The sequence below is a fragment of the Myotis brandtii genome, unplaced genomic scaffold, assembly GCF_000412655.1.
Source record: "Myotis brandtii unplaced genomic scaffold, ASM41265v1 scaffold413, whole genome shotgun sequence".
Classification (NCBI taxonomy): Eukaryota; Metazoa; Chordata; class Mammalia; order Chiroptera; family Vespertilionidae; genus Myotis; species Myotis brandtii.
The window spans coordinates 173,077-180,642 of NW_005365869.1; the positions used below are offsets into that span (position 1 = coordinate 173,077).

The following is a 7,566-nucleotide window of genomic DNA, read 5'->3' on the forward strand; positions in this document are numbered from 1 at the left end:
CCTCTCCCCTGCGCGCAGCCCCTCGCGAGGCGCGCACGCTCCGGAGGCAGAAGAGCTGCCCTCCGCACGCAGAACCACCCCAGTTAGGTGTTCTCCCTGCACCTGGCCGTCCCCTCGCTCTCTCCTGACTTCAGAGCCGACACTCCTTTCTCTCCTGGCCCTTCCCGTTGCGGGTAGACTGATGTTCGTATCCCCTCCAGACCTCGCAGCCCCCCCGCCCCGCCAACGACCCCCAGCTAAAGGCTCTCTCCTTCCCCAAACCTACTCAGGTGAAAATAGCCCGGGGCCGCCGAACGGAGACAGTGGCCAGGGCAGAGGAGTAGTGTCTTTCAGTGCCAGCATCCCAACTTATAGCACAACCTTTGAGGGGGGGGGCACCTTTTGCCGCGACTACAGCCAGGGTCCCGAGCTTCCTCCTCCGCACCCCCCACCCCAAGGATGCGCCTCGGCCCCCTCTATCCGGCGCCCCTCGCCAGGCAGCCTTGCTCACCATAGATCCCTGCAGTAGCGGGCTCGCCAGCAGCAGCTTCTGGGGACCTCTGAACGGCTGCAGTGAACTTAGGCGAGGGCCGAGGACTGGGGTGCTGCAGGCTCGACGGGAATCCCATGAGGGAGAGAAGCGAAATACAGTGCACGGAGCAGCAGCGGCGTCTAAGGCTCCCGTCCCTGGGCTGGGATGCCACTCACCTAGCTTCCGGGCCGGGCTCCGCACTCCTTCCCTCCCTCCCTCCTGCTCTGCCCTCTCGCATCTTCTCCTTCCTCCTCTTTCCCTCAGTCTTTCTTTCTTTCCTTCCTCCTCTTCCCCGGCAGCCCCTCCCTTCTTCCCTCCTCCCTCGCTGGCCTCCCTTTCTGGGATGGGAGCCCCGCCCACATCCTCCCCTCCAGCGGCCCGGCCTTGCCTCGCAGCCCGGGTCCCGGAAGCCCGGGCAGCGCCGGAGTCCGCAGCTGCCGCCGGGGCTGGGACTCAGCTGCCTCCAGCTCTGGGAAGCGGCCGGGACTCACCTGGGGACCACGTGCGTAGGTACTAGAAAGCATGCACCGACTAGTCGCAGTACCTTCCAAAAATACCCATGGGAGTCTGGGCTTCCCTGAGTTTAGAGTAACTGCTGCCCAAACTGATGATTAAAACATTGAGTAATCACCGTTTACCCCGAGTAATTAGAGATAATGAAACACCTCTAAAATCAGGTTATGGAGAAAGGAGCTGTTGGATTGGTTTAAAGGGTGGCCTTCCATAAACTGTTAAAGGATTTCCAAAGGTTGAGAAACAGGCTGTGCACAGAGTTGTGTGCCAGAGAGAGGTACTTCTTTGGCTATTAAAAAGGTGACTTTCCTTCCAAAACATTTTTTTTAAAATGCTTCTTGTGGAAAGCCGTGGGGATGACCCTCAGGAAGACAGCCCCAATAAACAGTCCACCAGGCCTAACCCTGTGGAGGACAGAGATGGCTTGGAGACTGACTGGGGGCCACGTTCCTTTATAGTTAGAAAAGTCTGTTTGTAACTCAGAAGCCCTCTAAGAACCTCCACAGCAGTTATTTTTGTTGTTATTATTGTTTTGTTTGGTTGTTTGTGGTGAACCTAGGAATCCTTCACCTCAGTAAACTGACCTTCCGAGAGGGTAACAACTACAGAAGCAACAACCTTTTTGGCCACAGGGAGACAAAAGATACCCTTTGGTTTGTTTTTTAAAGGAAGAAGGAGGATGAGGAGTTGGCCCTTTCCTACAAGAAAGTGCTAGTAATCATATTAGCAGGGAGGTGGAATGTGTGGCTTTAAAACCCTTCCCAAACAAACAGGAGCTAATTTCACACAGTGCCTCTGATGGAGCAGTGAGGGAGAGATCAGCATCATCTCTCTGTTTTACAAACATGGAAGGGGAAGGACAGCCAGGTTAAAGGGACTTGCCTAGAGCCCTAAAGTAAATCACAACCTCTGCTCTGGAGACCTGAGCTAATGCCACAGGGTGGGGCTGAGGGTCACAGCCTGAGCTCCAGGTAACCAGGCTAGTGCTGGAGGACTGAGCATTTCCTGTCCTGGTTTTCTTTTCCTGGCATAGACATTGCACTTCACTGTCACAGCAAAGCATTTAGGTCTTTACTTAAACAGATATTGGTCCAGAGTAGCTTTTCTAGACAAACTTTACAGTTACACACCTTCGATATTTAGAAAACAGGAATTACGAAGGGTAGGAAGTACATGAGATCAGATAAACAACTGTGAGAGCAGGGCCACAGCATCCTGCCCTCTTTTCCAAGTTAGGCCTGTGAGGTCATTTAACCCAATAATGCATCAAACAACAGAAACAAGCTGTATAGTTTTGGGCAAGTCCTTTAATTCCTACGGGCCTCATTTTTCTCATTTGCAGAATGAAAGGACTAGGCCAGATAATTTCCATGTCCCCCTTTCAATTTGAATATGATTTAACTTCTTAATTGAAATTTTATTAAACATCTACCTTCTTTCATTTTAAATCACTTTGAGCCTACCTCCTCTAAGAACCTCTGATTAAACAGGGCAGGGCAATACCACCACCCTGAAAGGATGACTGACAGTATCCCTCCAGCTTCCAACATAATCAAAATTACATTAATTATTATTAATAACAACCCAAAATTAAAACCCCATTAAATAGTTACCTACTGTCCATCCTGAGGCATTAAGGTAGTGTGTTGCTTCAAGCACACTGACTGGAGTAAAGACAGATTCAATGTTCACTGAGACCCCTAACCAATCACTATTGTTTTAATCATTAACAAAACATGTTCCTTAATATTTAAACTCAAAAACAGTAGGGATATGTTGTGATTAAAAAAGCAGGGCTTTATTTTATTTTAAGACAACAGATAATAGTTTGTTTGTTTGTTTAAGCCCAAATGTGTTTGGATGACAGCTATTTTCTCATTTTATTGAAACCCAGACAATAAAATAGCCAGCGAGGAATCCAGGAATTTCTAATGAAGCCACCTAACATACCTTGTTTAGACCCTGATATGAAACTTTACATGCCTGGTGGGAGAACTCAGGTCCAGATCTCTTGGAACAGCTTTTGTCTAGCCCATATTTGAGATGGGTGCATACCATCTAGTATCAACTCCTTTTACTCGCTCATCTTTTCCTTTCTCTCATGCCAAAGAACAAATTATTTGTTGGTTAGAGAGCTTGAACCAGTCAGAGTTGGTGAGGGCAACTATCCAGTCTTTTCCCAGCTCAAGCTTTCTTGTGAGTTGTGGTATGTTTATAGATCATAATATAGATGAACCAAATGAAACTGTACCCTTAAAGCATATAGATTAGGAGGAGGAATCCACCATATTTTTAAGAGCAACTATCTCTTCTGCTGCTACTCTGAGTGACAGGCATTCATTTGTTGTTGTTTTCCTGGGGAGCATTAAGAGAGAGTAGCTGGACAGCAAGACTGCGGGACAGCCTTTCTCCAGGTATGTTCTGAGGGCCATACGCTTCAGAACCAGGTTGGATGTTCTGATAAAATACAGATTTCCTGGCCCTGCCTGACTGAGATCTGCCCCAGAAATTTACATATTTCACAGTTTCCTGGTGATTCTGAGCACACTAAAGCTCGAGCACTACTATTTTAACCCTTTGCGGTCCAATGTTATTTTTGGAATTCAAACAGTCTGGTCCAAATTAATTGACGGGATTGAATGTTGAACTTTTTAATGTTCTTATTGCTCGACGTTGGACCTGTTCCTAGCGCCTGGTCTGTCAAGTCAGCCTCGAGGTTGGACCGAAAAGGGTTTTAAATGTTATTTCACTTATATTTCCAGGCCTGATAGATATCATTAAAAAGCTGATACCTAGACATTACCAAACAAGCAAGGAATATGCTTGACTTGTGCTTTGTAAACTGTTATGGTAATTGCAGAATTACTATGTCAGAACACATGAAATAGGTCTTTACAAATGACAAGATTTCTAATCCTGTAGAGGTAGTAGCCCTTGCTTGTAGGTCTTCGATTAAGAACAATATCAGATCTTTAAACCTTCTTTGCCAATTAAGTGACTGTTGAAGCGATGTAAGGGTACTTTGAAGGAACTCCTAGCACCATTGCTGACTTTTGAGAAGCAGTAAGATAGATAAACTGGAATTGGAATTATAAGGTATCTTGGAAACTGCCCAGGACCATTCATTTTTCTCTTACTAATATTTACCATTAGTTACATATTTGCTGTCCAGCCATCGCAACACCCCTCCTAAAGTCACTGTTCCAAAGATGGGAATCTGAAATTTAGGGAGGTCATATGCGTTGTTCAATGTCACAGAGCTAATAGATAGTAGACCAAAAATTCAGACCAGGTCAGTTTGTCTCTCTGCCTCCACAGGTCAAGAGCTGGGATTTCAGAGGGCTGGATCCCCATGGCCACAGCTTCTGACTAAACAAGGCTTGTCCTGGAGGCTTTTCCCACGGCCAAGGCACCAGCTGCCGCCCCATCGTTACAGCCTGCTATTACTGAGAATTTTAGGATATCTACCCAGTTCTTAGAAGAACACAATCAAGACCCAGAAACGTACCTCCTTTGGATCTAATTACAAAGCCCACCGTAGGGCAAGACTTTATGGGACCTTCTCATATCTAGACAACGAAGCTGCTTACCTCTCCTGGGTATCAGTTTCCTTACTGTAAACTGTGAGGATTGACCAGGTTCCTCGCAGGTCTTTCTCAGGCCCCAAGACTGAGAACCAATCTATCTACTAGTTAAAATTGTGGTCAAATAGCTTAAACTCCAGAGTAACTGGTTTCCCCACTTATAACCAGAGAATAAAAATTTCTATTTCATAATGGTCTCATAAGCATTAAATGAATTATTGTAATAAAATGGCAGGCACATAAGTGCTCAGTAAATATTAGTTCTTCTTTGCAAAGAAAATGATTACATGAGCAAAGTAGGTGAAGAGCTACTCTGATATTGAATTTTATTTACAGTTAGTGATAAACTTTTTAAAGGAAGGGGTTATATCTCACATTTATCTTGTAGTCATTAGTGCTGCACATATCTCTGTGTTGATTGAATGAAGGCTGTTTACGTGAATCAGCATTCACTGAGTTACCACTCAGCGGGATTTGTCTACATAGATCTGATCCAGGAACATAGCTCTGCCAAGATAACTAATAAATGACAAAGTGACAGTCATAACGACTGAGAACAAGGAAATTATGGACTAGATGTTATATCCAAAGTATTTTCCATCTCTGATTTTTCTGATGCCTAGCACTTCTGACCTGAAACAGTTTTTCTCTATACTTCTTGCTGAAATGTAAACTCATTTCCCTTTCTCTGGTCTGAAGAAGAAACTTATACCTGATTGCAAAGTTCTCCTTCAAACATTTGATACTGTTGCCAACCCTTGATATACCTCACTCAAAGCTACCTAATACTGGATTCTCATTGAATAGAATAAAATGCAATACTACTTCAGCTCCCCATGCCTTAAATTGTTGTCTCACTACTCTCTGGAATATGGTTCTTTTTTTTTTTTTTTTAATCCTTTAAAACAGACCATCAAAAAATGGACGGACAACTCTAATCAAAACTCCAGAGAGATCAGACAGATGAGAAGACTGCTTTTATGTTTTAACATATTTAACATGTGGATGGCAGACAGGGCATGGCTATTGAAAATCCTCCCTTTCCAAGGAAGGGTTATCCCAAAGAGGATGAGATTGGCACACAATGAAGGAGATTTGGCTTCTTTCTGTTTAGCCTTCTTCTGCTAAAAATGGTCAATGGCACCCACCTGATTCTACAGAAGGCATGTCATTTTGAAAGAGGTTATTATAGAATGGATGGAGAAGGTTCAGACTGGAATGTCTTCGTTCTCAGCGCACACATCCTTCACATTCTCTTTCTCTCCCTGTTGTGCCTGAACAGTGTGACCTGGATAAAACCGCACTGCCACTGTGGGGATGAGACTCCTACATGGACATCAGGCTGTACCAAATGAGTTGTGGTTTCCCAGCCAAATGTCAATTGGACAACACAATCTAACATTCTCCCCTCAATTCATGCTCACAGCTTTCTAGTCTTTTGCAAGGAAACCTTTGTGTGAAAGGGGTATGTGACCCAAGAAATGTTAATTGTATAAATAAAACTTGGATGTTTTTACAAAGAGTCTAAATATTTCATGTCCTTGAGTGGGGTGGGAGGCAGAGTTATCTTCAAGAATACATGTATATTATTTGTAATCCCCTCAGGGGTTATGTGTAGATGTAATTAACACTCAAAATGCTTGCAATGTCCATTTTGTGAAAATTCATCAAATTGTATACATGAGATTTTTGTACTTTTCTCTTCATGTTATATTTCAATAAAAGTTGCTAATATGCTTTTGAAATTATTTTTAAAGTTATATTCTTTTTTAAAAAAAATACATTTTATTGATTTTTTACAGAGAAGAAGGAAGAGGGATAGAGAGTTAGAAACATCAATGAGAGAGAAACATCGATCAGCTGCCTCCTGCACCCACAACCAAGGTACATGCCCTTGACCGGAATTGAACCTGGGACCCTTCAGTCTGCAGGTCAATGCTCTATCCACTGAGCCAAACTGGTTAGAGCTAAAGTTATATTCTTTGACCATCCCTTAAGCCCACTAGGAAGAGACAATGTTTATAGTCACCCCAGGTAACCAAGGGGTTGCACAGGGTAAAACTAGGAGATCTGTAATCTGAAGGTGGCCACCACACGGAGGAAACAGGCCCATGGCTTCAGGGAAGCCACTCCGGGGCCTCCCAAAGAAAAGCAGCTGCACCAACCAAGGCCTGGCCACTGGGGACCAGAGCAACCCACGGTAGAGGCCAAGGTGCCCCAGGTGCTCAGCATTTCTCTCAAGCCAGGGGAGGGCAGGGACGCAGGGCCAGAAAAGAAGCGCCTAGACTGGTATCTGAGCTTTGTACTCAGCATTCCCCCTCCTTGGCTTTGGCTGAGAGGCTCAGACTGGGCACTGCAAAGAGTCGGACCCTGAGGGGAAAGGCAGGCACCTCAGACACGCATTTTTTAAGACGGAAATGCTCTAAGCCCAACAGAGAGGTAACAGCTTCAAAGAAATAAGCTTCATCCTCAGATTCTGGGAGCCCTGGGCTGGGAGGAGGGGCTGCGTCCCGAATAGTAATAGAGAAAACAGGACTCCGAAAGGGCGCCTCTCTTGACGCCTCACCAAAGCCAAGTCCACGCAAAGAGACAGGTCTTCAGTGCGGTTTGGCCCCTTTTGAGGCCTTGCGTCCCCAGGGCCAGACTCAGAGATCCCGCAAATTCAAACTCAAAAGGAGTCAGAGAAACCAAAGAAAGGTGTCAAGGGGCTGAGCTGCGAGGAAAGAAAAGTGTGAGGCGGGTGAGGGGTTGCGGGAACCCGCGGACCCACATTGGCGGAGCTCTCACCTCCTGCAGTGCTCTCACCTCCTGCAGGCAGATGGAGAAGGAGGTGCGGCCATCCAGGAATCCCGAGCCACGCTGTCCCTTCGCCACTGCAGATGCGTAGCAGGCCGGGGACCAGAGCCTCGCCAGGCCCAGTGCCTCCCCGCTCCCCGCGGGCGGGCCGGCGGGATCCTC

General features: G+C 45.9%; 1 protein-coding gene across 3 annotated transcripts in view; it reads right to left on the reverse strand.

The window, feature by feature from the left end:
• BMP4 (bone morphogenetic protein 4) overlaps positions 1 to 7,192 on the reverse strand; it is a 13,975-nt gene extending 6,783 nt beyond the window's left edge. Inside the window, exon 1 of one of the 3 annotated variants that reach the window (XM_014545593.1) lies at positions 7,175 to 7,192. The gene's annotated coding sequence lies outside the window, so the exon portion shown is untranslated. Of the gene's footprint in view, positions 1 to 490; positions 770 to 7,174 lie in introns of those variants that run through there. The other 2 variants (XM_005873586.2, XM_014545591.1) reach the window with 2 other exon arrangements.
• Positions 7,193 to 7,566: the final 374 nt, after the last annotated feature.